Genomic DNA, 22589 nt, shown 5'->3' on the forward strand with positions numbered 1-22589 from the left:
AGTGTTTTTTTTGTGGCCTGATCAAGGACCGATGGACAGAATAATTATGAAGACGCTTAAAGGTACGTAGGCCTACAATACTCTCTGTGTGTGTGTGTGTGTGTGTGTGTGTGTGTGTGTGTGTGTGTGTGTGTGTGTGTGTGTGTGTTTGCGTGCGTGCGCACTGTCCTCCACCCTCTTCACACATGTGAAGGCTATTGTTGTTTCATGATCCATGATCAATTTGCTACAGTGACTGAGAGTGTAGTCAAACCTGGCCATCGGGCATACATCTGAGAAAAAAACCAGAAAGCGAACTGTACAGTATGTTGGGTATATTGGCTCCAGTATCAGTGGCTGAATGCCACTTGACTGAGGGGCATTGGGAGACATTGTGCATGATGCCATAGCACATACTAGTGTATACTGTATAGGACACCAAAAGAAATGCCACTGGGGAACATCATGTTTGATTTTTTGCTATCTACAACTCGCCATCATTTAACCAGCATGCTCTTAACTTGTCACAACCTGAGGAATTGGAGACCTTCAGAAAGACTGTGGCAACCTAAGCCCATTTTGGGGCGGGAACCGTTTTTGGTGTTTTTTAAGCATTATGTTATTCTTTAGCTATTGAAATATAGCAGATCTACAAGCTCGCAGCGCCGCGCTATGAGCTTGTCTTTAACTCAAGGTTTTTAACTCAAATCTTTGCTTCTGGGGGGTCCCTGGAACAACATATTTTCAGATGGGGGTCGGCGGCCAAATACATATATATTTGTGGTCCTTGACATGACAATGTTTGAGAACCACTGACACAGAAACATAGGGTTTTCACTTTCAGAAAACTGTCAGGATTTATTAGGCATTTGTAGAGTCGTCCTCGGGTCGAAATGGGCTAAAGTTGCGCTTTTGCAGAGACGTGTGTTGACAGAGTAATCAGAAACTGACCTAAAGCTGTGCCTTGTCGTTTTCTACTCCGTTTCTCACTTTGTTCCATACAGTTTTGTTCGCTCTGGTAGATGCTTAGATATAGCAACTGTATGGCATGTACAATTCAAAGCTTCAGCTGATCTCAGTTCACCATGGAATCTGACAATAATCAATTTGACCACTTACCCTTGAGATGATTTTGTGACAGAAAATATTGCAACTGAAATTAAAAAGTCCTTAATCCGTCCAGGCCTGACGTCGAAATAAAAAAAAAAGTCTTCTAAATCCTGACAGTTTTCTGAAATACCTCATGTTTCTATATCAGTGGTGCTCAATATTTCACGTCAAGGACCCCAAAAGATATATGTACCGGTAATAGGTCGCCGACCCCCATCTGAAAAGATGTTGTTCCAGGGACCTCCCAGAAGAAAAGATTTGAGCTAAAAACGTTCGCATACATTTGCACCGCATTTTCACGATTTTTCAAAAATAGCAGACCTATACAAGCTCATAGCACGGCCGCACTATGAGCTTGTAGATCTGCTATTTTCCAATAGCTAAAATGTAACATAATGCTTCAAACACCAAAAGGGGTTCCCGCCCCAAAAATGGGTTAAAGATCAAATTTCCGAAAAAAATTCTAAAGAGATTATATAGAATATAGATTATATTTCACTTAATTCCAAGTGTTCTAATAGAGTGGATCACATTGCTGTGGATGTGCCTAAACAAAATGTGTCACCGTGAAAAACACGTCCCTCACTTCCCGTTTTCTAATAAGGTAAAAACATGATAGGCATTTTGTGCTGCCTCTCCCACACTCTCATTTGTTGTCCTTCATTCCCGGGGCGCGTATAAAAAGGGAAGAAAGAACGCGATATCTTTTTACATCTTTTAGTCCTTTAATGCTCTCTGGTGGCTCAGGAACCCCCATATTTACCCCCTCCCCTCCCCTTCCCCCTCCCCTGAAAAGTTTAAAGCTTTCTTGCTCAGCTGGGTTCTCCCTTTGTACGGCAAAGGTTCAAAGTATTACACTGTCACCAATCATCCATGTTACAACATCTTGAGCAGCGAGGGTCTCTCACTCCCGACTCCGCCAAACCATTATGGTGCCACGGGGTTGAAGGAATAGTCCACTTTGATCTCCACCGGAGGAGAGCTATGGAGACATCTTTCAGCCTTCTCTTCTCCTCCACTGACCCTCCTCGCCTATCTCCCCAACCCCCCCCCCCTCCCTCTGCTCTCCTCCCCCTCACTCCCTCCGGTGAGAGACTTTAAACAGTAGGCTGGAGGCTGTTATTTTGGGAGGGCTGCGGGGGCCACGGGGCGAGAGAGAGAGAGAGAGATGAATAATATCTTGTACTCCAGGGCCCCGACGGCTCCCCCAGCCCATCAAACGAGTAACAAATGCGGTTACAGACCCATAAAGAATAAAGGGGAGGGGAGGGTGGAAGAGGAACAAGGGGGTAACATTTTTCTGACACGTTTTTTTTTTTTTTTTTTTTTTACTGCTGCGCCTTTATTCCACAGAGCAGCTTTTAAGCTCTCTCTCCTTGCTCAACTCTCTCAGCCTCATTTTATCAGTCATATCTGGAACATTCCTCCTGGGCCAGGGTGGTGCAGCACAGAGGGATGAAGTGGGTGAAAGGGTGGAGAGGACAGAAAGAGATGGAAGAGGTGCATTCGATACTGGCTCGTGTTGGAATTGTTGTCGACGCGCAGTGTAAAAACACGGATGTGGGGGAAATCACTTATTTCCCATCCGCTCCGCTCCATGTTTTTTTTTTTTTTTTTTATGTCAACAGTTATGGGTGTCAACGTTTGTTTCTTTTTGGTCGCACCGACAAATAGAATATTTAACAATTTGTGGATGAAATTGAATAGCATAATTTCAAACGGCAAAATAATACAGAGGAACTGAGTGCACTAATACCTGTGGTCGGTGTGTCAGAACATGTTGAATAACTGTGAATATCATCTTTGTCATATGTTGTACAAATTGTAAGAACAAGAAAATGCACCAGGTCTAAGTCATCTATATTTGGTATTTTGTACAGAAGCAATGTTAAGCCGGGTCATATTCAGAGGACAATTTTTACGCGGATGCCGTGAATGGCTTCGGCGTCTATACATACCGCTGTATGTATGCAGTAACAAAATAGGAGAACATGAAATATGATATTATTGAAAAAATAATAAATACCAGGGTAGATAAAAAAAAATAGACTGTACAGTAGTAAATGAGTGCAGCTGACACATTGGGTGTTAACTTGAAAGAAGTCATAACAAAACAGCATCTGAAGTCAGCATGAATTGGACTGCTATGCTGTGGTTTAACAGCCGCGCTGGTGTCTTTCAGTGTCTTGTTTCAAAAACCACAGGTGATAAAATGTACTCAATCAGTTACTCAAAGCTGTAAAAATGCCATATTGATATTATTTAAAAACACAATTTAAATACTACTCAAACAAAGACGGCATATACTCATTCCACTTGCAATACCACATTTTATTTTCCTCTTTTATTTTTTCGTAGGCTATAGAGTTGCTTATTGCTGAGGAATATGCTTTTATTTGAAGAGCCTGCCAGTTTGTCATTGTTCATTTGTTTTCAATTGACCAGACTGGTTACATAAAATGTGAAGTACGAGTGAAAGTTCATCAATCAAGAACCTTTCAAAATAATGTTGGTCTAGAATGTAGGCAAAATGTCATGACATTGTCTTAACTTGTCTGGTTCCTTTTTGCTTTTTTTTTGTTGTTTTCATTTCAATGCCAAAACGTGCACATCAGTTGATTTCCTTCGACTACCTTTTTTCACTGACAAAACTAAATGAAAACTAAGCTATGATGACTAAAACTAAGACTCGTATATTGACAATTTTGTCAACAAATAAAAACTAGACTAAAAGAGTTAGGAAGGGACTAGTGGACAAGAGATCAGTCATTTTGCAATTTGGTTTGCATGCTGAAAATAGCTGATCTACAAGCTCCACAACGTGGCGCGTTCGACAAGTGAGCTTGTAGATCGGCTATTTTCAGCAAGTGTAAAATCAGTCATTACGACGGCATCAAGGCCCACCAAAATACATCAACTGTAGATTTACTCTTATGATATTTAGTCGACTAAAACTAAGACTACTGTAACTAAAACATTCCAGGTGACTGAAATGTGACTAAAACTAAATGAAAACTATACAAGAGACAATTTGGTGTCAAAATCAACACTGGTGCACATCATTTTTTTTTAAGAATGTAAGAATACTGCTTAATTTCTGCTCCGTCGTTACGACACTTTGTGATCTTGCAGAACTGCTAATTACAGGGTGCCACTTGGTTATACGAAGAAGTATATATCGGGCTTAAGAAATAATTAATAGCCCGACCGATGTCTGGCCGATATATTGGCCATTATTTGACTTTTTTGACTACATCGGTATGAGCAAACGGGCAACTGATGTTTCCCGATCATTTGTAGGTGAACATTTTCAAACCTATTAAAATATAGGTAGCAACTTTTGAGGTGAGTTGTGAGCTTGTAGATGTGTTTGGTTTGTACGTCAGTATAAATTGTCCCAAGTAGTGCAGGCAGTAGGCCTACAGATTCTTGAATGTACAGTACCATTCATATCATTTTACATTAATGCTTTTATTTATTACTTGGAAAGTGCAGATACTGTGTGGGTGGGTTTCAGTGTAATGATGTAAAAATGGACCTACGTGCTAGTGTAAATTATTGTTAATTATGCTGCAAAATAAGTAAAAGTCAGGGTAAACGAGTACTTTGCCTAAGTACTGTCTGAAATGGAAGTTTAATTTACAAAATGTTGCTTTTCATAGATTTCAAAATACATTACATTCTGTCACAACCTCCTGTTGTGAAAACATAATTTGTAGCTATACCTAGGCTGTAATACAGAAATAAATTAGCGAATCATTAAGCAATTCATTCGGGTTACAGGCCACTTCACACCCGTATATACTTTTGGTTCATAGTGCTGCCATAACACCAGGTCTGAATTTGTACTGAACTACAGGGACAAAAAAATCCATCATTCGGTTGACATTTGATCCTTTTGACTTACAGTACAGTATGACATTGAAGTTATTATTAAGTAGCTGAGGCTCAGCTAGAGCTCCTGGGTCCAGTGAAACCTGGGCTCCGAGGCCCCCCTAATAATGTAACACATAAAAATGAGGGCTGCGCCAATACCAAGTAGGCATACGAGTATGACTATTGTAAATAATATACCGCTAGTATTTTATTTATTATTATAACAATATTAAGTAAATTAAGTAAATTCAATATCACCAACATTTGGACACAAAGAACTGTCTCGAGGCAGGCATTTAAGAAAAAGAAAGTAAAGTAAATGTGTATTGTGTGTGTTTAGCCTGGTATGGGCCAGGGCGCCTGATCCCGCACCCTTTCCCCTGCCCCCCCCCCCCCCCCCCCCCCCCCCCGGAAGGTAGTAGAACTTTTTTTTAATTACAAATTCAAAGTAATGAAATTTGATCTGTAACACAAAGTCAAAGTTTAACGACTTACCTAAAAAAATATATACATCAAAATACAATGTTCCAGTTCTTCAGCTCATGTGGACTGATACAGCATAGGCTACTACATGTTTTTTGGGGAAACTGCACTGGACCCCCAAACCAAATAAAAAAATATATGAAGTTATAGATTAAAATAACTATACTCAACAGAAGAAGACCGTGACCCCATGACACCATCCTTATAAATCTGCTTTACTCTCCCCACCTCTCTCTTGTCTCTTCTCTCTACCCTTCATGTGGCATCTCGTCTCCCCCGCGGAACAGAGACGGGCCGAGCTAATGGACTCCGGTTCACTGACCAATGAGCTGTGGCTGATTAATTCACAGTCAGATAGCTTGCTCTGTCCCTCTCCATTTCTCATGGAGCGGCAGGGAGGAAGGGAGGGAGGGAGGGTTTCGGTTGCCTGTCCCGTCTCACCCATTTAAGATGGCACCCACGTCCACCAATCGCTGTATCATCCTCTTCCACTGTTCCGCGGTATCACATAGTCTACACTGAGAAAAAAAAAAATGACGTAGCCTTACATAACTTTGTAAGAATAAAAAAAATGACTATGCCTATATCGATGATAGTTTATGTGATCACGTGTTCTTTCCAGCAATATATATATACTGTATATACATATTTGCATTTCAGATTGATAATGAAAAGAGAGACAGGGAAAGCAGGGGAGAGAGGGTGGATGACATGTATATGTAGTAAAGAGCCTTGGGTCAGATTCGAATAGCATAGGCTATAGTGTCCCGACTGTCCAGCAAATCCCAACTTAAGAGCTCGACGGCTTACTGATATAACACAATGTCAAGGTTTGACACGGCAATCTAAGAAAAATAATGTGTGTTTTCTTGTGTTTTTTTATTTTTTGTTTCTTTTTGCTTTAAAGGGGACCGTAGCAGATAGTTAATATTTTCACCTCCATTCCCCTGAATCCCTACCTCTGGCAGTGTCGGCGACTGTTTGTCCAACTGAGCTATACACGGGATCTTTTTAGTCCTACATAAGCCGAGACATGAGAATGGATCTCAATTTTCCCTTATTGCGAAAGGACTGGGAAAGACGAGTGGACTGAGACTGAGTGCCTGAGCTGTCAGCTTGTCGTCTAGAAGATGAGCGCTGTGGTGTTAAAGGAGTTAAAAATGCTTTCAAACAAGTTAACCAGAACGGGGCGTGGGGTGGTGGAGGCCAGCCAGGAGCCATGGCTGTGTGGAGGAGGAGGAGGAGGAGGAGGAGGTATACTTGATGATGTGGAAATCATGGCCATGGTCTTATATAGGAAAACAAAGAAGATGTTGAAGACGCCCCAAAAAAGAGAGAGAGAGAAAGAAAGTACAACTTGTCGAGTTCTCATGAGCGGGGAGAAGATGACCCCAGCGATATCGAATATTAAACCTCTTAATTCCATAGCCGACTGGTTGACTGATGCCTTGACGAGATAAAACTGTGGAGCCGATAAGGTTTCATATCCTTTGTTGGCTAAATGCGCCGCTAAGAGCCCTCCCCCTCCCCCCCCCCCCCCCCCCCCCCCCGGCTCTGGCGGCGGCGACACGAGACGTGTCGGCGTGTAATGCAGAGCCCGCGCAGGGAGATACAATTTCTATAGCTGTCAACGTCGTACAGTATATACAGCACCGTTGCTTTGCTTCTTTCCCACCCCCATGACCACACTTGACACTAATTAACCCATTCTGACCTGAGATCAGATTCATACGAGGTTTCCACGGGACACACACTGGTCTGATTAACCCATTCTGACCTGAGATCAGATTCTAGAAAAATGTCAGTCGTTCTTCGATTTAAAAAAAATAGCAGACCTACAAGCTCGTATCGCGCCACTCGGTGGCGCGATATGAGCTTGTAGATCTGCTATTTTTCAATAGCTAAAGCATAACATGATGCCAACACCAAAATGGGTGCCCGGTCAGAATGGGTTAAAGGTGACCTATAATAAGGGACACTATTATACCGCTCACCTATCTAACCTTTCGTTAACGTCGATGCGTTGCAGGTGCGATGAAGTCCATGGATGCCCGGGCACGACAGGAATCTGCTGATGAAACCAGCCGGCCGGCCCCTGAGAATGGGAATAACAACAGCCTCCCCTGCTCCTGTGGTATGTCCTCACAGCCGTGTCTGTGCGTGCGTGTGTGTGTGTGTGTGTGTGTGTGTAGGGGGCACTAGGGGGGCCTGGGACCTCTCACTCATCTCCTGACTCGTCCTCGCATATAGCCAGTCGGCGGGGGTGTGTTATCATTACGTGGACGTCTCTTTACCTGTGAAATATTATCGCCCATGGGTCGTATCCCACACCGCTCGCCTCTCGCTGAGCTCTTTCAGCGAGGCCTACAGGCCGACGTGCTCTTGTTTCACACATGGATGCCACGGCTTTTGCCTGTTATTTATACTCCACGTCTGTCTGTCTGTCTCTCTTTCTCCCCGTACCTACGGTATGTCTCCGTTTCATAGGGCAGTGACCCCCCCCCCCCCCCACCCATCGCTATTGTTTTAGGGAGTGTCCAGCTAGACCTATTTGCTGTCAGCCCCAGTCTGAGATTCCTTTTGTGGAGCGGCTGGCAAAGCAAAGTCGTGATGGGGGGGGGGGGGGGGGGGGGGGGAAACTCTAAACCGTTTATTAGAAAACACTTTGCACCCTTCAAACGTAGCGGAGCCACTGTAAATAATGACGGTAGCAGAAGACCCGCTCGGATCAGTAAAAGCGTCTCTGCTGCTGCACGGAGAGGGGTTTTGGAGTAGTATAGGATCGTGTCTGTGCAAGCACAGTATAGAATGTTGCTAAATCCTCCCACCTTTTAGTCGTTCGACAATATACCGCTGAAATAATAAGAAGAAGATGACTGACATTATGTTCACTGATGTGAGTCTGGCTTTTATGTCCGTGATGCTGACCAGGCTGTGTCTCAGTCTCACACACAGGGTAACGGTAATATAGTTCGTTAAAGGTGTTTAGCGGTGTCCATTGATGCAACTATTGAGCCCTGGTGTGGAGGGGGAAAACATTGGTGGTTAGGAGATTTAACTTGACTTTAAAAATAACCTTAACCCATTTTGGTGTTAGCATTATGTTATGCTTTAGCTATTGAAAAATAGCAGACATACAAGCTCATAGCACGCCACCGAGTGGCGCGCTACGAGTTTGTATGTCTGCTATTTTTGCTTTTCTTTTTGTTGCTATTTTTAGAATCTGGTCTCGGGTCAAAATGGGTTAAAGAACCTTGAGGGCAATTAATAAGGAATGAAATTCTTTCAAAATCTATGATACACTTAACGGAGCTCAGCGCGATAAAGCAACTCATTATGGTGTATATACCTGCGGTCCTGAATAATAATTCAAGTTTGAGTCATCTGTGTCTGGGAACGAGCCCCGTTATACGAAAATGTGGGATATTATTACAACTCAGCTGGGGTCAATAGCAATGCTACGTAAGAGTCACCTGCCATGAAGTGGCCTCATTGGGTGCTTTTTTACACAGCACTTGGTCTGTCGGGCTGAGGTAACACCTATGACATCAGTGTCTCCAAGAAATGCTGGGGGAGATACAGTGCCATACAGTTGCCAGACTTCATTGCCCACATAGGGTAGGAAATGACATCATCCTCTCAGCTTTCGCAAAAAAAAAAAAAGACCTGTTTACCGTTTTTTGTACCCACGGGAGGCAGACTGGCGGACTCGGCCAAGGGGGTTGGCATAGTTAATCATTCCGTCTCGACGTTGAACCCCAGCGAACGGCGAGCTCTCTCCCGCGTCTCACCCCCACCTGTATTTGTGTTGTTACAGACGGTACCTGGTTGCCGTAGCAACTACGACGGCACTACAGATGAAGGAAATGCTTCTTGGTATAGTTTCAACGTGCATCTACGTTTGAATATCTGATAAAAAGTTAGTGTTTTGATCAGGATTGCAATGCACTATAGAATATGTTAAAAAAAAAAAAAAAAAAAAAAAAAAGCTTATCTTCTAAAGATGACAATGGAAAATGGAAATATAACATTTTACTGAGTAAAATTATGAAATGACATTATGGACCGCGTTACGTTGTTAAATATCTGCGGAGGAACCCTGAGCGAGGCCTCTATAGCAGAGTCCAATAAAAGAGGCAAATTAGCACCAGCAGTCCATGTGTGTGTGTGTGTGTGTGTGTGTGTGTGTGTGTGTGTGTGTGTGTGTGTGTGTGTGTAGAACAGAGGGTAGAAGGTCTGTGTGTTTCTCACTGCTGTACACTGAGGGACCATGGGGATTATAAAGACATTGCTGCTACAGTTTGATGTTAATTGGATGGCATGCTCGTTATTTGCACACATGCCGGTTGCAGTAAGCTTGATTAAGTTTCAGCTTCCATAGGCACATGTGCTGACCCCGTTGTACCCGTGTTGTTTTTGGCATTTTGATTTTAGTTTTTAGTCATAGTCTCTTGAAATAGTTCACATTTAGTTTTAGTCACATTCTAGTCACCTGGAATGTTTTTTAGTGTAAATATCATAACATTTTATTCGACTAAATCTACAGTTGATTTAGTCGAACAAAATGTGTTTAGGCGGGTCTTGATGCCGTCATAATGTCTGTTCTTACACTTTTTTACACTACAAGCTCACAACGCGTCACGCTGCGACGCGTTGTGAGCTTCTAGATCGGCTATTTTCAGCGTGCAACCAAGTGTAAAATGACTTGTACTGGATCTCTTGTCCACTATAGTCCCTTCCTAACATTTTAGTCTAGTTTTTTTCTGTTGACGAAATTGTCAGTATATTTAGTCTTAGTTTTAGTCATCACAGCTTAGTTTTTATTTAGTTTCCGTCAGTGGAAAAAGGTAGTCGACGAACATTTTTCGTCTTAGTTTTAGTCGACGAAAACAACCCTGCGTTGGACCCTCGCAGTACCGACTACAAACTTTAGACAGACGGAACAAGCTGTGCTTGCTCTTCTCGTCGGGTGGAATCCTTGTATGTCCGAAACTGTTGCTTTTCAGGAAATGGGGGGGAAAAAAAAAAGAAATAGCAGGTCTACAAGCTCACAACAGCACGATGGGACGTTGTGAGCTTGTAGAACGGCTATTTTTGTCACTTTTCCACGACACTGTAGTACTAAGAAGAAGGGGCATTCATTTACGAAAACATTTTAAACCCAAAGTTGAGACTATATAGGCAACAGTTTTGTATGTCGGAGAGTTGGCAAATCATTCCTTGCATGTCTGTTTCCAGTCTATTGGTTCGTGCTGTAACTGTGTGTGATACAAGTCTAATTGAGATGAAAATAATACCAACAAAAATTAAGATACAAAGGCTTTTTAAGAGCATTACTATACTTGAATTGAAGTGGTGTTGCCTTTGGCAGAGTAAAACGACTAAATGAGCCATAATGTCTTCTGATGTGTGCTGCCTGGATCACTGACCATGACATTTCACTATTTCTCTTTGCTACAGCTGGATTCACATGTACGCACGCACGCACACACGCATGCACGCACACATGCACTCTGCACTCAGACGCATGTAAAGAACACAGAGATTTAGATTTATATGGGTGGAAGACAGACAGTCTGATAGACTGACAGACTGAAAGACGCACGCACGCACGCACGCACGCACGCACGCAAAATGTATGCAGTTGTTTGCAATCATGCATATCCATTAATTGATAGGTATTTTTCATATTACTGGTGATAGGTTGTACCTCATGTGTGTATCAATATCTGTTAACAGTTCACGTCTATGCTGAAATGCAGGTGCATTTCATTAGACCTTTATTGAGTCTCAATATATGTCTGTCTATCTGTAAACGAGCACATTTTAACAGTAACAAAGGCGCTCTAGTTATAATGTGCCAATTTACCATTATTATATTGTTTCAGTCTGCTCTTTAGAGGATTCAAACCGGTTCAGACAAGTTTCCATTTGCTAAATAATTATGTTCATTTATTTACTAACGTGCATACAATTTGTGAGGCATAAATATGGTATTAATCAATTGTCTTTATTGTTTATTTTTAATGTTTCACATTATATAATAACACAAATATTAAATAACTATGACGTGATATTTAATCACCTCTACAAACAATATCCGTGTAGTAAATGAAAGTATACGGTAGATCTTCCTGAGTTTCAAATAACAATAGGGTGAATAAGTAATGTGTTACTGTGAGCTTTTCACATTTTATGGTTATCTTTTTTGTGTTGCTTATAGAAAATAAAAACATCACAAGCTCTAACCAGATTTATAGTTTATTTCCTGTTTTCATAATATTCAAAATGAATTCAGTTAAAGGCAAATTAGTCTTTATTTTTGTTTCACTGCTCACATAATATATATATATGACAAATAGTATTTGAATCTTGAAATAATTCAATGCTATAAACAGAATGAGTTGTAATAATTCTTTTTTTACCGTGCACAATTGCGATTATTGGTTCGCACGGGGAAATCATGGAAAAATTGTTGCATAGAAATTATATACTAGATGAATAGATACTGCTACTTTGTAATCTTTATGCCCTTTTCACCCCAGTTAATTTTGAAATAACTAAGGCATTATCAATACAATTATACATTTCTTGACATACCTGCCTCAGTATCCGCATTCCTATTTGTCTTCCAACCAAAAGAATAAATAAAATGTTGCTCTGGCCAGACAAAATAATTTATTAACGGCACAGGCGCTCAGACCCGGCAGGGGTTCATGGAGTCAAATGAAGCCTTTGTCATCTCATCGCAGGACAGTTTTTTTGTCCCTTCAAGAATTTGTTTGTGGAAAGGAGTTATCATTGGATTTAGTGGACAGAGTGTGGAGATCTTGGCTGCTTGTTTGTCCTGGTTCGGGGTTGGCTTCTGGAGAGATCCGTGGACTTTGCTATTTGATTTTTTATTCTCGTAAAGGAATGGGTGAGTTCAGCGGCCATGCTGGCGGGTTGGGTTGTTTTCTGGCCTAAGGCGAGGCTTTGGGAGGCTGAGAGCCAGGGTGGTCCTAACACAGCAATATTGCCTCTGAATTACTCAGCACCCAACACCCCACCTCGCAAGAGCCATTTGTGTAACTTCTTACATTTTCATGTTGATAAACTGACATTCCAATAGATTTTCTTTGGCCAGAAGCCCAAAGGCAAATACTGCTGCTTGTAAATTAAAAAGTCTTGTGTAATGGAGGTCGGGATCATGGGTGAATATGTAGTAACTCTGGCTCTTCTTGTACGAGGCTTCTGGGCTTCCTCCTTATACGAGCTGATCCCCGGGATGAAAGAGGGGATCCTTTGGCTGTGACTTTCATTTCACCAAGTTTGTCTATCATTTGTATAATTCCTTTGCCCAAAATACTTTTTAATTTCCATCTACTGTGCACACGAGTATGTTTTGGATTAATTTAATCAGCGAAAAATACCCGCAGTGTGAAAGACAGACGTCTATAAAGCAGACGGCTTCCAAAACCTCATCGAGACATTTCGTCAGTTATGAACAAATAGGGTGTTGCACATCAGGCTAATTCACAAACACACATGGAACGCAGCGACGCACATCCAAACCCCCCCCGCCCCCCCCCTCCTCCTTCGCAAACTGCACATGCAGAACACGCCTACTTTTAACCACCCAGTGGGAATGTGTTTTTTCTAGATCATTTGAAGCCGAAATATTTGAGCTGCATGAGTTCTCTTATGAAGTTCTTGCCAAGAGGGAGTGCAGTGGAACTGCTGAGACCCCGCTCGGACACAACAGCTCCAAATTCACGGAATTCAGCCAAAGGGCCAAAAAAACACCCACTTTTGTTCCGAATAGTTGCGCTTTATACAGGAAACCCAAAAAAAATGGTCAGACAAATAGACACACACTGTCACACAGTGTGTGACAGGAACCGGAGCCGTTTCATTCAAGCGTTCTATGCTCTTCTGTACTGTATGTGTTCTATTCTTGTTTTTTTTGTCGCTGCTGCTGCTGCTTGTTATTGTTGTTGTTGTCGGTATACCGGTTTCCTGACGTTCGGGAGGAAGCTGTTCGTATAACCCTCCTACATTCAGGTCAATGGATTTTCTTCTTCTTTTCCTCCTTTTCCAAAACATGTTGGTATACTCTTAAAGGGAGTTAGCTTGACTAATGTGTGTTTAAACCGGCCACAGTCAGTCATGATGGATGAAGATGAATTGGGCAGCGAGCTCCTATTATGGGAGAGTGTAAAGCCACACAGCCACACAGGCCCAGACTGCTTTTTGGGATAGAACGTTCCTGGAACAAAATACCATTCTGGGATACACAAAGTGTACTTTCTCAGTAGGCCGTAACGGTGATAGCATCCGTCCTAGAGGTATGCAAGCATGGGTAGGAAGAGTTTGCCACGCAAACAATATATTATCATGCGAATTATGTGAAAATCCAAGGGGGAAGTACAGTTCGGGTTGTTTGTTATCGTTGCTATTCCTGGCCCTTTTAGGTTTCATGGTGAATAAACCCTGCGTGCTGGACGGGCCACGTTGGTCAGCGTTGGAGGCCGCTGGACTGGCCCTTATTGCTGTCTGTGTGTGGGCAAGCATCATTTCATTTCATCTTTCCTCAGCCTCTCGTATAGCAGAGCTGACATGGACTCGATGAGCTCCCCTGATGCAGCCAACAGCTGGCCCTACGATGCGTACAAAATGAGACCGCTGTTCTCTGTGACGGAGTCTCTAGTCATCCACGTAAAATGTCTGAAAACAATACAATTATTCACGGTGGATATTTCAGCGCTTTCCTCTGGAAGGTCAGCAGTAATATTTGATATTTAGAATAATGATATTAGTGTGTGTGCCATACATCAATGAATGCACTGTTGTACCATTATGACATTTTTGGGGGGAAATCCTAAACGGCAAACTCCGCAGGTAGTTTAAAGTTTCATTTTCGCCGCTTATGTTCCCTTCTGTGCAATTACGGTACAGTACTGAGACAGACTGAAAAACATTAGTCTAATGTCTCTCATTTCATGACTCTCTCTATGCCGAACAGTAAATCTGTCTCGGCCATTGGTCCATTTAACCAGATAAGGAGTTATTCCAGGCCAAGAGGCCCTCGGTTTGCGAGTCTGATCTCCGAGCCACTAATGAGTTTGCTGGCTTCGTGTGTTTTCAGCATTGACATATTACAGGAAATAAGCCGTTAAATTAGCCTGCAAATGAACGATATTTATAGGTTGATAGAGTTTTTGGAGTTTGAAGATATTTTGACTCGTATTGCTTGAACATACAGTATGGAACAGAAGGAACATTTCCTCGTACGTTTTGCAGAGGTTGTACTGTATGGTGGACCTGCAGCGTGCAGACTGTGAGGTCATCTATAGATGTACGGCAATTGCTGTTTTATAGTGCCTTTGATCGATCAAGTCATAATTTTACAATTTAGGCATTTAGCAGACGCTCTTAATCCAGAGCGATTTACAATAAGCAAGAAACTAAAAGCATGGCAATACATACAGTATTGCCAATATATACAGTACAATAATGCTACTCACGTTAGCTTTGGGTTTCTAGCTGGTGTTGTCAATAACACTTGATCGACGTGCGCATACATTCTATGTTTCTTTCAATCGCCTGTATCTCCTATTCCTTGTCCCATATGGCATTTCTGGTCACAACAAGGTTTATTCTCACGGCCCAGAGCCGACGCTGTGATCCTCCTCAGTCATGTTTTAGCAGTCTGGACGCTAAACGGGAAGGGATCAAGCATCGTCACACACCCTAACATAAGATCATTACATCCGGTCTGGGTTTTTGACTCTTCAAAATAAGAGTTGGAAGGGGGGGCGTAAATTATATCAAAGTTATTAATGAATGCTGGCGGACTAGGTGTATTATCAATGGACTATTAGTCAAGTTCTGTTTAGTGAATGTATTACATGGACCTGATGTTTAAATCAGTGGCCATAGTGCAACACCGTGATATTATAGCCAATTGGCACTTACGTTACACATTCATACAATTCTAGAAATAATAGCAATTCCTTTTTATTCAAATTTGTTAAAGTGCAGCCACAATTTGGTAAAACATGTATATTATTAGTTCAGTAACGGCTGTTGTTCAAAGAGCTGCAGTATGTTGTGCACGTCCAGTGGTCACTGGTGCAAGACAAAATAAGTGTAATAAGAGAGAAAAGATGAAAGTTTTATTGTGCAATAATCAGGTACTGTACACAACGTATCGGCCATGCAACATGTCCTTCATCAGAGTAGTGTGTATGAGTGCAACATTAACTTCAAACTAAACAAGAATTGTTTAGCGTAAATGACCTATCGTCATGATAAATTGCATGTTATCAGATCCTATACATTTCCGAGGAGGCATTTCCGATACCGGTATCTGTATCTGTATCGGAACAACTCTACTCCCAGAGTACGACCATGAGCCACTAAGGCCTGATTTAACTACATATTTTGGGACATACGCTTTGAGCTAGTAGATCGGCAACGTTCACTATTTGTCGTATGACGGAATATAGGGCGTAAGTGGTGAGCAACTGAGTATTGATGAGCTTAGAGCACTTGCAATGGCCACGAGCTGCTAAGGATTCGGTGTCTTGCTCAAGGACACATGGCTATGGCTGACTGTGGTAATTCAACCTGTGACCTGTTTCCGTTATACTTTAACCGCGAGGCCACCCTGCCGCAGTTTACACTGGAGTCCAGGGGAGTGGGAGAAGAGAAGGAGCAGTCAAACAATCGCGCGCGAAGAAACCCGAGCTACTTTTAAGTTGTGCTGCAATAAACCCCGGGCTGTAAAGTGAAAGCCTCCCCATGTTGATGGGCAGTTAAAACACGTGGGGTCTCAAATACTTTACTGTCAAACTATAGCATTGGTTAGAGAGCCTATAGCACCAGGCGAGTTGTAGAGGAGGATGACATATCAAATCTGTTGTGTACCTTTTTTTTCCTTTTTATACGATAAGTACCCTAGTGAGAGCTGACTATTGCTTTTCATTTTCAGCAAAGTTAGACGGAACACTTCTAGAAGATGTGTAGAAGAATTGTCATTGAGGTTTTGTATACAACTTCAGCTATAAAATAAATAATGTCATCTTTCAGTTACAACAAACCGAGTCTGCTCCTGCAGAATAGGAAGAACAAACCCCCGTACTTTTGGATAAACTTGCCTCAGGTGATTTACTCAAAGTAAACTAAAGGATAAACCTAAACGTGTTACATGGCAAGTCAAGTGTGTCAGGGCCTAAATAGGCCTTGTCATTGTTTTTTTTTTTAAGGTTTCTTTTCAAAGGAGGGCCTCCCAAAACGAAAAGTGCTTTTCTCAGCAGCAGGCCCTGTCTAGCTGCACTTCCTGTCCCTCAGCTCTCTCCCGTTCTCCCGTTGTTATTAGGACCCACCAAATGGCCCTGGTTCACCTGGTGGTCTCCCCCTAATAACCACCACTGATGGACGGGTCTCGGCGCTCGTTGGCCTTGAGGCTCCACGAAGACGCCCAGCATGCAGGGCCTTCAAAATGCTCTTCACTGTATAACATACACAGGAAGAAGAAAGGAAAAAAAAGCTCGACTGCAGTAACATGAGCGTGGAATGCATTAGATTGTAATGACTTTAACCCATTTCCACCGAGAACCGAGATTCTGCAAAATGTCTTCTAAAATCCTGACGGTTTTCTGGAGAAAAGAACCCCCATGTTTCTATATATCGGTCGTTCTCAAACGTTTTCATGTCGAGGAGCCCCAGAATGATTTGTAATTGACCGCCGACCCCCCCCCCCATCTGAGAATATGATGTTCCAGGGACCTCCCCCTCAGAAGCAAAGATTTGAGTTCAAAACGTTCGCTCTGAAAGAATATATATTCAAAGATTTGCGCCACACGATTTTTCAAAAATAGCAGACCTACAAGCTCGTAGAGTTTGTAGATCTGCTATTTTTCCATTAGCTAAAAGTATATACAGTAAACATAATGCTTGGAACACCAAAAGGCGTTCCCGCCTTGAAGGGGTTAAACACGTCTAATTAAGAGAAAATATTGTATGGCCACCAGTTACTCTGGGATGCCGGGGATTGGTTTTCCATAACGGCACTGTCGAGGGGGCATTGGGGAGAGAGAGAGGGTAATCTGATCCACAGAGTTAATCTGGATAAGTAAAGACATGTTTACACCACAAATGAGCTCTGAATATTCTCCAAGTGCACTTTGGCCGAATTAGACCCGCAGTGCCGTAATGAGGTGTATATGCCTTTTTAAAATGTGATTTACACGATTCCTAAAAGCACATAAAAAAAATGACCTAAACAGAAATATGATCCCTGCGATTCTTTTTTTCTTTAAAGAAACAGACCACGACTGTGGGACTGTCTGTGTTATACCAGATGAATGCCAGAGTCTGCGAATGTGCTAAATGATACGCGGCGACGGCGATGACAACGGTGATAATGCTCCAATGAGGAGGACGGTGAGGAACGTTTATGAGCGTGACCATGTTGATGATAATTACAATGGCGATGACGAGGATTAATACGATGGATATATAGGGGCTATAGTCCTTATCCTCAATCAAAGCGAGTCATTTAGAAGGTATTTTGCCCATGAGTCAGGGTCGCTCGCACTGCTGTGTATGTTCTGCTGACCAGGGTAGTCATGATACCCTTTTATAAGGTCTCTTTAAAAATAGATCCCTAGACCCCCCCCCCCCCCCTCCCTGAGGATCTCATATAAGTCTCATTTTGCTCGTTTGGCATTCAGAAAACCCCCTGTCCTTAATGGTATAAAAAAAAACTCCCACAAACTAAACAGAGCTATTTGAGAACCTGAGTGAAAGATTAAACTTGGAAGAAAGAAAAACGAGGGAAAAAGTGGCTCCTTTTGGGTTCTTCTATTTATATATATATATATATATATATATATATATATATATATATATATATATAAAAGCACATTCCTTACAATATTAGTAATTATAAGTCTATGAACAGAGGTCTGGTTTAAAAAGTATGTTCTTGCTGAATTCTCCTTCTCCCACGGGAGCACTGGAAGTGGCTGTCTCTGTGGCCCCTGTGCGAGGGAAGGGGATAGGGAGGGAGGGAAGGGGATAGGGAGGGAGGGAAGGGGATAGGGAGGGGAGATATGAGGGCCGTGGTGTTCTAGGGCCCAAGACTCGACCTCACAAACGACCTCATTCCAGCCCTGGACAGCAGTGTTGTTTTTGGCAGCAAATTTCGATTTTATAGTTTAGTCATAGTCTTTGGACTGAAACTTCATTTAGTTTTAGTCACCTGGAAATGTCTTAGTGTTGGTCTAGTTTTAGTCGACTAAATGTCATAAGATTTTAGTCGACTAAATCTACAGGTGATTTAGTCGACTAAAATGTGTTTTGGCGGGCCTTGATGCCGTCGTAATGAGTGTTTTTACACTTGCTGAAAATAGCCGATCTACAAGTAGATGTAGATCAGCTATTTTCAGCATGCAACCGAGAGTAAAATGACTTACTGTGGATCTCTTGTCCACTAGTCCCTTCCTAACATTTTAGTCTAGTTTTTATTTGTCGACGAAATTGTCAGTATATTTAGGCTTAGTTTTAGTCATCGTAGCTTATAGTTTTCATTTAGTCGGCGAACATTTTTTTTTCTTAGTTTTAGTCGACGAAAACAACACTGCTGGACAGACAGACAGACAGACAGACAGACAGACAGACAGACAGACAGACCGCTTCAACTCTCTCTCTCTACTCCGTTTTCCCCGTTCTGGCAGCCCTAGAATATACTGGCAGGAACAGTCAGGTCAACATGGACCTCTGCTGGCTTTGGAGACCAAAATCTTATAAAGAAGCAGTTCCGTGTTTTAGCCCAGTGAGCTGTATACTTACTTATTTAACCCATTTTAGGCCTGACGTCAAAATAAAAATAAAAAGTCTTCTAAATCCTCCGGTTTTCTGAAATAAATATTTTCACAATTTTTTTTCTCGAAAAATAGCAGACCTACAAGCTCTGAGCTATGAGCTTGTAGATCTGCTTTTTTCAATAGCTAAATTATAACATAATGTTCATGTTTAAAACACCAAAGGGGGTTCCCGCCCCCAAAATGGGATTTGCTGTGTGACACAAAAATAATATGTCCTGTCAACTGGACAACCAAATTGATACGCTGCAATGTTGCGGCAATAAAAATCTATTTCCGTGCAGCATTGAGAGCTGTGTTATAGCTGTAATAATGAGTCTGGTGCATGGCGTCTGTATTTCCTGTTTTCCCATGATTCCCTGGTCTACGACGGTATACAGCTATAGCCCCTAGCCAGCTGATTTAGACACCGCCAACTCAATCGCATGAATCAAATCCAAATATAGCATTTTGCAGTTTTGTAGCATGCTCCAAACTTAAAGGGACAGCGAGCGTGAACCTCTGTGTTTTATCTATTATTATCATAATTGACCTCTTTTGAAATGACGTCGTACGACGGCCAAGGCGGCCATGGACGTTTAATGCGCCCCTCACTATGCCCAGCTTTGTGTGTTTGTGTGTAGCCCATTATAGCGATGATTTGATTGGCTGAGATTTTGATTGGCCGAGCAATGTGAGTGTACTCCGTGATTTTCTTCCTATGTCCAGCTTTTAGTGTGTGTACACAAACTTTGTTCTACACAAACATTCCCATTGACAATGAATGGACAATTTTACGTCATAGTGTAATCACAAACATTGCGTAACACAACCATTGATATGTTGTGTACTGTATATATATGAGGCTTTCAACTCTCAACTGTCAGCAAGAAGTCGGCGATGATGATGTACGATGATAGGAGCGCCCCTCACTTCACGCAGGTGTGATTGTTTTATTTATTTATGAGCAGGGAACGTGAATGTACACAAAAATAAATCACACCCGTGTGAAGTGAGGGGTCACTTCACTTCTATCATCATACATCATCACACCACATTCTCAAATCATCACAAAAGTAATTCCGGCCAATCACCTTTGGCGTCTTCACTTTTCTGTCCTCTGTTTTAGCTTCAATATGTATAGCTCAGTCAATCAAATCATCATCGCTATGGGGGTGATCAGCCAATCACACAAGCCAATGTTTGTGTTCACACAAACCCGGAAAGCTGGGCATAATATAGCCTCAAAAAGTATGAAATCCTGCAGTATTAATGCACAATGTCTCCTGCAGTAATAATAATGCACAATGTCTCCTGCTGCAGTGGAGACCATGCTGCTAAACGGGCCCATTAATCAGAGCAGACTGCTGGATTTGGAGTTAGGCAGCAGAAGGAAGTTTCTGCGGAATTGGCTCTCCCTGCATCCTGTTATCAATTGCTAGTAATGCTAGTGCACGTTAATTGAGTGTGAAGCCATTCTTCTCAGAACGGTGTAATTTGATACACTTGGCTTTAATAATAGTAAAATGTGGTTTTATCAGCATATCCTTTCATTTTCGTATCATTGCCAGTACATAATATATATGCAAACTCAGAAATGTCTTTTAGGCCCGCACGTTCTTGAAATTGTTTTTTAGTGCCATTTAAAATGCTTTGACGGTGTGAAACGTTATGAAGTCCTTATCTGAAGGAAGCATGTCGAGGACACGGCGAGGGAAGCTCATAAAAGCCTTGTCACGTTTGGCAGACATAAGGATGCACTGAGAACGAGCAAGCTCAGCGATAATAAGCTTATATACTGTACTTTCACATGCACACACGGATGCGCAGCGCGCGCACTCATGCTGTACATACAGTATACACACACACATCGCGCTCCACTGTCGATGATAACGCAGACGAGTGTGTGTGTGTGTGTGTGTGGGGGGGGGAACATACTATAAGCCACTGTTTCAGTGGGTCGGGAACCATTTGGGGGTCGCGGACCAATTGTTATGGGTCACTACTCAAGTAAAAATATATATAGGGAATATATATATATATATATATATATATATATATATATATAATATATTTCAACAAAATTTCATAATTTCAAATTCCATAAAAAACGAAGAATTAATCTACAAGCTCGCAACGCGGTGTGAACTAAGCGACGTGTTGTACACTTGTAGATCTGCTATTTTTCACTATGGTTTGTCGTTCCGGGGAAAACTCTCTTTTGGGTCTTGACCCAAAAAGTTTGGGAAGCACTGCTGTGACCCAGTTGATGGAGTGCAGTTACCTTTCATATAACCACCCTCTCAAAATGGTACATTTATATAGACATAGACTGCGCATTACATCCAATCCAACATTTATACACCGATGACAGAGGCAATGATGCGAGGCACCAACCTGCACATGCATCGGGACAGCAATTTGGGGTTCAGTCAGAGTCTTGCTCAAGGCCACTTCGACACTGACTCTGGGGGGAGCCCGGAATCGAACTGGGAACCGGCCGGCCGTTCTACCGGCCACTCTACCCCTGAGCCACTGCCTCTCTCTCTCTCTCTCTCTCTCTCTCTCTCCCAGTTTCTCTGTTGCTCTCTTACAAAGAGTCACCATGCAGGGGAGATGCAACCGGCTTCCCCTTTTGGAGCACAAACACGTCCCCATATCCCAAATCGTTTCCTCTCTTGTCATTCTCTCGTTCACCTATAAGTCAACCTTTTCCTTGTGAAATATCCCTCCCTCACCAACAACCTCAAGCTCCTCTCTGTCTCTCTCCCCTGCTCCATGCACAGTCCAACAGTACCGTTTCTGTGTCCTGACTCCTGACCCCCTCCCACCCCCCTCGCCCTCCCGCTCTCAGTCCCCCCCCGCCACCCCCCCACTCTTGGTTCTGAAATAAATCAGCGGCTGGTTGGGGCTCCGTTGTAATAAATCAGACCCTGTCCTGCGCTGGAGCCTGCCCAGTCAGCTTGTCACTGCCTGGCCTTCACTCAGGATTAATTAAAGGCCTGATATAAAGCCCAGATGTGCTGCAGAGCAAGGGGAGCCCTGAACCCCTCGGAGCAAAGCCCCGCTTTAGAGACACGCGCGCGCGGCCGCGCGCACACGCCCTGCTCTCGCTCACGTATGCATGCAAGTCAACACGTGGGGGGGTTGGGGGACGCGTAACCGTGCACGCCATCACTGACGTGCATATACACTGCTTTGTCCTATGTCCTATGTGCCCAGCTTTGTGTGCGTTCTGTGTTGTGTACCCCATATAGCGATGATTTGATTGGCTGAGGGCTTAAAAAGTGA

This window comes from Protomyctophum bolini (genome assembly GCF_963924005.1).
Source record: "Protomyctophum bolini genome assembly, chromosome: 12".
In the NCBI taxonomy this organism is placed as follows: domain Eukaryota; kingdom Metazoa; phylum Chordata; class Actinopteri; order Myctophiformes; family Myctophidae; genus Protomyctophum; species Protomyctophum bolini.